We start from the raw sequence: 8319 nt of genomic DNA on the forward strand, positions 1-8319 counted from the left end.
CTACATCTCAAAATAATATTATTTGATTTGTTTATGTGATTTTATCAGCAAATGAGGAAATACTACTCATTTTCCCCTCAAGAGCCTTCAATTTTGTATGTGATTTTTTTTTTTCTTTTCTTCTTCTATGTATAAGACTCATGATAGTAATAACAAGATTCAAAATTGATTGAGAAGGGAAATTATACGAATATGTTGGGTTTTATCGGATGAATTTGGTTGTAATTGTTCGTTTCGTTAAATTAATGAAGCTTAGTGTCTAATTAGGAAATTTGACATCAAAGTTTGCAAACTCATTATTTTTATTGATGTGTACAAAAACAGTTATAGTATGATCATATGTACTTTTAAACGTGGATATACAAAAATGGAAGTCCCATTCAATTATATGTCATTGTGCATCGATTTTGTGTGTTTGTAATTGCTTCATTTTTATTTTGGATTGCTGATTGTTTTATTCACTATAACAAAACTAACTATTTACAGCATGCATTAAATGCATTAGTACATTCTACGACATTTTTTTTTTTTACAAGTTGTTAATGTTTTGTCAATAACAGTATACATACCATGTAAGTCGTTGATTCATTTATTTATAGCATGCAAAAGTATACCGTAAAAAATGTATGTTTTTACGACTTACAAAAATATGTCGTAAAATATTTGCACTTAAGACGACATACATTTTATGTTGTAAAATATTATAACTTTACACGACATACTAATGAATGCCGTGAAAACTTCTAGAAAAAATAAAAAAAATTCAATCCGATTTTTTATGACATGCAAAAGTATGTCATAAAAAATGTATATTTTCACGGCATACAAAAATATGTTATAAACTATTTGCACTTAAGACAACATACATTTCATATTGTAAAATATTAAATTTTATATTTTTTTTGAATTTAGTGATTTTTTTAGAAATTTAAAAAATATTTTCCTTCTAAATATATGTAAATTATTTGAATTTAAAAAGTGAAAAAAAAAATTATTTAAAAACTTACGCCACACTCCCTCTCATTATAGATCCATACCTATTTTTGTCTCAAAGCCTCTTATTCTCTAGAAAAATTATATTTTAATTATAAATAATAAAAAAAAATTCTAGATGTTCTTAAATATTTATAAATTTCTAGTAGATATGAGAAGTTTTTTTTTTTTCACAATAAACTATATATTCTAGTTACAATCTGGATTTTTTTTAATATAAAAATAATTTATATACTTTCACGGCTTGCAAAAATATGCCGTGAAATAGACTTCACACAGATGATAATATTTCAGATATGTTGACAAAGATATTCTCTCATAATCATAGTAGTTTACCAATAATGATATGATTTGGAAAAATAAAAAATACATGTATAAGATGTTCACAATTGTCCGTGATTTGATTTTGAATAGATCCTGACATGAATTTGCTTGGGAACTTCCACATCAATATTTTTCTTCTTTATTGCCATTTGGCTTTTACCTTTTGAGTAATTAATATGATGGTTCATAATATGAATTGTATATAATGTGGAATTAATATGATATGCTGATATCTCTTTGCACTCTTGATATTTCATATTCAGTTTGTTTACATGATTGCTTATGTACTCATGATTCATACTTCAATAACTTAGGCCCGCTTTTTTGTAATCTCATCAATACCCCCATCAAACTTAATAGTAATTTGAATTTGGGCATATCATGCTTTCTTTAATAAACACAAAATAATAATAATAATAATAATAATAATAATAATAACAATAATAAATAAATAGTTACATTGCTCATCTTCTAGCTTTCAGCCACTTCTGTGCATTCACAGTGGCAGCAAAGTTTTTTATTTTATTTTATCTTATTTATTATTATAAAACTAAGGTGCTTATAACTCTATTTATTTGACTAATATATACAATAATATCTTGAACATCATCTACCAATTATAAAACTGAGTTGCTTATAACTCTATTTATAATTAATCATATGAATTATGACATTCTTCTTTTGTATATGTAGGCAAAGAGTAAAATATTTCGGGCAATGAGGAAAAAGCAAACCCTCTTACACACCATGAGTCGTAAAGGTTATGCACGAGGAAGGAAGGAAGGAAGGAAGGAAAATCCAGAACTATACATTTCAGAACATGGTGACAATTTCTCCTACTTCTTTCTTAAAGGTTAGTCCCAATTTCTCCTACTTTTTTCTTTCTCTCACTTTTTTGGATTTTCGACATGATGACACTACTGCTGGAACATGGCCTGCCTTTTAGCATTTTTTTTTTTTCAAAAGTTGTTTTTGAAAGCTGTCCCTTTTATGTGCTGCGTTTTCTTCATTACAGCTTTGTGGTTGATAACCAATTGAAATGCTTGATCATGCTAAATTGTACTATTGGTTTTGCCAGTTACTTATATTAATTTCTGCAACAACTCACCTTTACACTCCGTTTGGATCATGAGGCGAGAAAATAAAAGAAATGAAATGAAATGATTATGGTTTCTTGTCATTTTGTGTTTGGATGGAAAAAGAAAAGAAAAGAAAAGAAAAGAAAGTGTTTTATTTTGTTTTATCCAAATAATTTTTTATATTAATAAGCTATTTTTCTAGTTTCTTCCAACATAGAGTAATTTTGGTATTTTTGAAAAGATTCATTAAACCCGTTTCTTTTCTCACCAAATCTCATCACCAAAAACAAAACATAACATTTCTCACCTGCTTAACCCTCCAAACAAGTGAAGGTTTTTTATTCTCATCATTTCTTTTCTTTTCTTTTCTCATAAAACCTCTCCATCCAAATTGAGTATTAAAGGTGTAAACTAATCATTATCAAACCTTTTGAATTCTAGGTCTAATGTTTGTTTTTGAGTATTGGTGAGAGTTTCCTTAATTTTGGACTTGTGATTCTAGGATTTGTCATATTAGTGAATATCATATGGGGCTAGCTCCTCTTTGCTCGTTTTTTAGTTAAAATCAGAAATTTAGCCCTCAACAATTTCATTTAGCAGTCTCACATACAATGATGCAGCATAGTTTGAGTGGTGACGTGAAGGACCTTATAGGCATGCACAAGATAGGATCCAATCCCATTTATTGACCTCATTTGAGTGTTTTTGCTTTGAATGCAGACACAAATTGATTACAAGGTCATAAACATGGACCGATGGATAGGTTTCTATCGGTTTTGCAATGAGGTAATCCAACGGTTAGTTGCTAATCGTTATTTTAGAATTTATCCACATAAAATTAAGGGAGCAATAAACAAGTAAAAAAAATGGAGTCTTTAACCTAGACCTAGAGGGGGAATGGTGAACGATGACATTTGCATGCCTTTGATTCAACATTCAGGCAAGGACTTGTTTTTTTTAAATGGAAATCGAGGCCGGATATGTTAGAACAGAAGCAATTCTCAAGATTGATACTAAAAAAGCTTTTGTAATTAAGGCCTTGTTTATCATAACTTAAAAAAGTCAAAAAGTCACTGTCCTATTTAAGTCAGATCACCCCTCTACCACATCATTTCAAACCCAACTCATACCCAACCCATATTTCATAAAAAGTCAAAAAGTGCACTTGTTTCGATCATCCCAAACCACCCCTAAATTTTCATTGTATGTCTCTTAGGTATAATGACACATTAATTTCAATACTTTATCTGAGATTATTTTGATCGATTTTTGTTTCAAGAAATAAAGCATTTTCTTCCCATCTATATTTATTCACCCATGTTCCTGTTACAGAAGTTATTATTTTTGCTACTTCTTTTGTGTCTGTGGTCAATAATTTCCTTTGCCTAGTTGTTTCTTGCCTGTATTTTTGAATAATGATAGGTAGCATGTCCAGTGTATCTGTAAAATATGTTGTCTATCATTGTTTCTGTTAACTGTTTTTGTCTTGATGATGGCCAAGTATATGTGTAAAATATTTTTAACTGTTTTTGTCTATCATTGTGATTGGAAGTAGATGTGAAGGCATATTATGATAGTGACATTAGTTCATTGAATGTGAGCATGCCCAATCACTAACTCTGCCATTATTTGAACCATTTATCAATTTGTGCCAGTTAAGCTCCAGGGCCCAACATGAGAATCTAAGTTCATTTTTTTTATTTTTTTTTATTTTTATTTTTTTGTTTTTTTGTAGTTCCTTGCTATTCAAATGTTGAGAGAAGACATGGTGCCTCACCCTCCGTCATCGTTATAGGTGGTGGTTTTGCCAGTATGGCAGCTGCTCAGGCCCTTCATGATGCTTCATTTTAGGTATTTGTTATAGTTATTTAACCGAAAGTGGTATGCATTCATCTTATATATTTATAATGCTGAATGATTGTTAATATGATGGATAGCCAAATACCTTTTTATGGTGGTTCAAATTCTATACACATTTATTGGCATCTAGTATTTAAGAAATTTTTGTTGCATGTATTCAGGACTGTTAACCGAGCATATCTTTTCAGTAAACTTTAATCATTTCTTTTCTTTTTTTTTAAACATTTTATTTGAAGGTTTGAAACTAATTTCCCGTGGCAATATTGTGCAAAGCATTAAGTGTTCCTTCATTGCTTGGTTTGCTGTATACGTGTAATTTTAATATGGATTTTTAAAATACTTTAACATTGTTTTTTTAATTTGAAGTTGTACTGCATAATGTGATGAATTGATAGTAATCTTTTGTATTTTTTTTTTTTTGTTTTTCTTTTTGAGATTAACTTTTATCCTTATAATTTAGTCCCACAACAATTGACAAAAATTGGGTTATTTAGGTTACTTGTTAATGCTTAACATCATTTTTTTTTTTAATCTTTAGCAGGGAGAAAATGAACTCCTTGGAGTTGATGGCAAGTATGACAAAATGTCAAGTTTTCAAGGACACAATTAGGTCATATTGAACTTGTGGAATTCAATTTCCTGACCATGCAAAATTTGAATTCTCTTCCAGGAGACTCCAAATATTTGACTAATTGATCTACGATTTGTAGTTATGCTTTTTGGATGTTTAAAGTTGTAGTTTAGAGATTAGTGAATTGTTGGGTATACCTCCTTATTGGAGTGTGGGACCCAATTGGTTTATTAAAAGAGTTTAATTTGGTTTGATATTAGTTATAATAGATTTTCATATATTATATCTAATTTGTGGAAACCCAATTCAATTTGGATACAACTAGGGTTTTGATAAAATAAGTCCTAGATTTAACAATAGATATATTGTTTTTGTTTTCCTTGAGAAAGTGTGAGAAGCAAAACTTTTCTCGGTGAAAGAGAGTGATAGATTACATACATCAATTCGGTGGGTGCAACATGGAGTGAAAGAAAACCTGGTGCACTATTTAGAAGGTTGATTGCCTAATTAATTTGCGAGGTGGTCTTTTGCGTAGGTGAGTATTTTTGTGTCACGTGATGTGTGTTTCAAAGTATTGTTCGGGTTGCAGATTTGATATAATTTGGTGGTCTGCTACGACTCTGGTTTGAAGATTTTTGTTCATCTATTTGGTGAGGTCTTTCCTCTTGTTTATTTGTGATTATTTGGAATTCACCTAAGGGTGGTTTTGTGAGACCATTCTTGTCTCATTTGTAACCGTTTGGAAACTCTTGGGTTGACAGTGGAATCGGATTTCGATCCCGTGGACGTACCTCACATTGAGGGAACCACGTAAAAATTCTTGTGTTGCTTTTGATTTAATTTTTCCACATTAGTTTTTATTCCCATTGATTGATTTACTTGTGGGGAATCACATATTTTCCCTAACAACTAGTATCAAAGCTTACGGGTTATTTGGGTTTATTTATTTGTGTAAATCAATGGAGGGGAATGTGGGTCGTATGTTTAGCTTCAATGGAAACAATTGGGTAACTTGGAAAACTAAAATGGAGGACCTATTATTTTGTAAAGATTTGTATAGACCTATTGAGGGTGATAGTGGCAAACCCGAATGTATGAAATATGATGAGTGGAAGAGGCTTAATTGAAAAGCCGTTGGTGTTATCCATCAATGGATTGATGACAATGTGTTTCATCATGTTGCTACTGAAACTTTAGTTCATGATCTATGGAAAAAATTAGAAGGCCTTTATGATAGAAAATCAACCACAAATAAAGCATTTCTGTTTCGTAAATTGGTTAATTTAAAATATAAAGATGGCAGCCCCATTCCAGAACATTTGAATGAAATAAAAAGTATTGTTAACCAACTTGCTTCTATGAAAATTGTTTTTGATGATGAGTTATAGGCTTTGATGCTACTTAGTTCTTTGTCCAAAAGTTAGGAGACTTTGGTTGTGACCGTAAGTAATTCGGCGCCCGATGGAGTTGTCACAATGGGCCAAGTCACTAGTAGCCTGTTGAATGAAGAAACTAGAAGAAAATCAGCAGGTTCATCTCATTCGGAAGCATTCGTTGTGAGAGGCCAGAGCAAAACAAGGGAGAGGAGTAAGACTCCTCATGGTTGTGATCAAAGCCGTGACAAATCAAAAGATGGCTCTTTTTCAAAGAAAGACATTGAGTGCTATTATTGCCATGAGAAAGGGCACGTGAAGCGGGAATGCCAAAAGCTCAAGAATAAGGAGAAAATGTGTGACAAAAGTGTGGATAAGAAGCAAGAAAACACAACGGCAGTTACTACTGATGATCTCATGGTTGTTTGTGAAGATGATTGTATCAATTTTGTGGGCCAAGAGAGTAATTGGTGATTGATTCCGGTGCTTCTTTTCATGTGACGTCTCAAGTTGATTTCTTCACTACCTACACCAAAGGAGATTATGGTTCCGTTCGAATGGGTAATGAAGGTTTGTCCAAGATTATTGGCATGGGTGATGTTTGCTTGGAAATAAATTTGGGCTGCAAGTTGTTGCTTAAAGATGTGAGGCATGTTCCCGACATTCGCCTCAATTTGATCTCTACTGGGAAGTTAGATGATGAAGGCTTCAACAACAAATTTGGTGATGGAATATGAAAGTTCACAAAGGGTTCTTTGGTGGTGGCTAAGTGCAAGAAGACTCATACACTTTATTCGATGCAAGGAAAAATTTGTAAAGGTGTTGTAATGCACTTGAAGATGATTCTACCGAATTGTGGCACAAACGGCTTGGCCACATGAGTGAAAAGGGGCTGCAAGTATTGTTTAAGAAAGAGCTTTTACCCGGTTTGAAAGGTACACATCTTAAAACTTGTGTTCATTGTTTGGCAGGTAAACAACATAGAGTTTCTTTTCTAAAAATGTTGTTTCTAGAAAAGAAAATGTGTTGGAGTTGATTCATTCGGATGTTTGTGGTCCTTTGAAAGTTAGAACACATAATGGTGCACTTTATTTTGTTACTTTTATTGATGATTATTCAAGAAAAGTTTGGACTTTTTTACTAAAAACTAAAGATCAAGTTCTAGAAGTATTTAAGCATTTTCAGGCCATGGTTGAAAGAGAAACATGGCAGAAATTGAAGTGCATCCGATCAGACAATGGTGGTGAATACATTGGGCCATTTGATGAGTATTGTCGCAGCCAAGGTATTCGGCACCAAAAGACAGTTAAGAAGACTCCTCAACAAAATGGCGTTGCCGAGAGGATGAACCGCACAATTGTGGAAAGAACAAGGTGTTTGCTTTCACAAGCTAAATTGCCAAGATCTTTTTGGGGTGAGGCAATTAATACAGCGGTTGATGTGATTAATTTGTCTCCTTCCTATCCTTTGAATGGTGATGTTCCTGAAAGAGTTTGGACTGGTAAAGATGTGTCTTATGAGCACTTGAGAGTGTTTGGTTGCCGAGCTTTTGTTCACATTCCAAAGGATGAGAGGTCCAAGCTTGATAGTAAGTCAAGACAGTGTATTTTTCTTAGCTATGGGCGTGATGAATTTGGATATAGATTGTGGGATCCGGTCAACAAAAAAGTCATTCGAAGTCGTGATGTTGTCTTTCTTGAAGACCAAACAATTGAAGACTTTGGCAAAGGTGATCAACCGGAGCCAAAAACTAGTGATCTCATTGACATGGATCTATCTCCTTCTTCTTCAGTTGATGATGAAAATGGAGGAGATGTGCAGCCACCTATTGAAGAAGTGGAGGATGATGCTAATCCTAATGAAGTTGAGCCAGAAATTGAGGAAGAGCATCCAACTCAAGAACCGCCACCACAACTTGAGTTGAGAAAATCTACAAGGGACCGACAACCTTCAAGAAAGTATCCTCCCAATGAGTTTGTGTTGATTTCCGATCAAGGGGAGCCTGAGAGCTACCAAGAAGCAATTAAGCATGCAAACAAAGGTGATTGGAAAAAGGCCATGGAAGAGGAGATGAACTCCTTACTTGAAAATCACACCTATGATTTAGTGAAGTTGCCTA

The 8319-nt window shown here is 32.8% G+C and overlaps 1 long non-coding RNA gene across 1 annotated transcript; it reads left to right on the plus strand.

The window, feature by feature from the left end:
- The first annotated feature begins 2080 nt into the window (after window positions 1–2080).
- On the plus strand, window positions 2081–5003 carry LOC114255753 (uncharacterized). Its single transcript, XR_014344915.1, has 3 exons — window positions 2081–2170; window positions 4132–4247; window positions 4795–5003. It is a non-coding gene; the product is annotated as an uncharacterized LOC114255753 (long non-coding RNA).
- Window positions 5004–8319: the final 3316 nt, after the last annotated feature.

This window comes from Camellia sinensis, chromosome 11 (genome assembly GCF_055761805.1).
Source record: "Camellia sinensis isolate YWXY chromosome 11, ASM5576180v1, whole genome shotgun sequence".
NCBI classification, from domain to species: Eukaryota; Viridiplantae; Streptophyta; class Magnoliopsida; order Ericales; family Theaceae; genus Camellia; species Camellia sinensis.